Source organism: Dasypus novemcinctus, chromosome Y (assembly GCF_030445035.2).
Source record: "Dasypus novemcinctus isolate mDasNov1 chromosome Y, mDasNov1.1.hap2, whole genome shotgun sequence".
Taxonomy (NCBI): Eukaryota; Metazoa; Chordata; class Mammalia; order Cingulata; family Dasypodidae; genus Dasypus; species Dasypus novemcinctus.
In genome coordinates this window covers 10171016-10172681 of record NC_092216.1, presented here as the reverse complement: position 1 = coordinate 10172681, position 1666 = coordinate 10171016, and positions in this window count along the sequence as shown.

The following is a 1666-nucleotide window of genomic DNA, read 5'->3' as shown; positions in this document are numbered from 1 at the left end:
TAACATGTCTACTTTTGTCCTATTTAATATGGTTTACTATTTCATTTTTTTTAAGATTAAAAAAATTATTCCCCTTCCCCCCATTGTTTGCACTTATTGTCCACTGTATCCATTCACTGTTTTCTCTGTGTCTGCTCATCTTCTCTTTAGGAGGCACTGAGAATCAAACCAGGAATCTCCCATGTGGAAGGGAGGCACTCAATCACTTGAGCTACCTCAGTTCTTCACTTCATTGTCTCTCATTGCCTTTCCTCTGTGTCTCCTCGTTGCATCATCGTGTTACATCAGCTCACTGTGCCTGCCTGCCACAACAGCTTGCTGTCTTGCTCATTTTTTCCAGGCAGCACCAGGAAATGATCCTGGGGCCTTCCATGTTGTAGGCAGGAGCTCAACTGCTTGAGCCACATCTCTTTCCCATACTCTTTCATTCTTGATTTAAAAACATATGTAAGGAAGCAGATGTGGCTAAAGTGATGAAGTTTCCACCTACCATATGGGTTTGATCCCTGTGGTCTCCTGTTGAAAAAGAAGAGAAAGTGTGACTGCCTGGCAAGCCAGTGTTCACTGAGTGCCTGAGTGGTGATCCAGTGGCCCCCATGAGTGTCTGCGTGAGTGCCTACATGGTGAGCCATTCCACTGCACAAGTGAGTCATGCAGCAAGATGGTGACACATCTAAAGAGAGACAAGGGAGTCAAGGTGAAGCTCAGCGGAACCCAGGAACTGAGGTGGCACAATTGAAAGGGAACCTCTCTCCGCATCAGATGTCTCCAGGATCGAATCCTGGCGAATCCTAGAGGAGAGAAAATGTGAAGGGAGGACAACATAGACATCAAAAACAGCAGTGTAGGAGAAGGGGAAGGGAGAGGGAGAAGTAACATATATATATAAATTCTAGACTTGAATAGTGTTATTAAAATATTACATTTTCTTAGCCTCAAAGTAACTTCAAAATATGTGATCCTTTATCCATCAGAGGCTGATTTAGGGTGGCAATATAAAAGCTTACACATGTGTAATTTGTTAATGTGGGAATTACACATTAACAAATTGTTGATGCTCAAGATGAAACTGAAATATAAATACTACCCTTGGTTAATGGGACTGAACTTTCTAGTAGAGCAAAAAACTAGAGAAAAAGAGAACTTCATGAAGCCATTTACATTTGATAAAATGTAAGTTTTTCTACGATACTAAATCCTAGGAATTTCTACTACATATTTCTCTCCATCCACACTTCTTTGACAGCAGAACAAATTATTTTTGCTATTTGAATGGAATGTTTGCAACCCTGCAAACATGAGAACATTTGAAATCTCTAATACTGTAAGTATTTAATAACAGCATGCAGTTCTCTGCTTACAGTCAATAATAAGTTAATAAGTCAAACTTTGGTGCTTCTTAGAAAGATAAATGAATTATTATTTTACTATGTGAGATTTCTAAATTTTCATTAGCTGAAAATACAGCATAAATAAATTAGACTTGTGTTTTTATCATTTAAGACTGACAACAGTTTTAGCTTTTAAATCTTCTTAGTATATCCATACTTAGTATATCCATAGACTATCCTTGATCTGCTCTTTGATCCAATGTTTCTTATCTCTTGGGGAAAGATATAAGAGCATCTGTAATGTTCTGTATATGCCTATTAGTCCACTTATCATA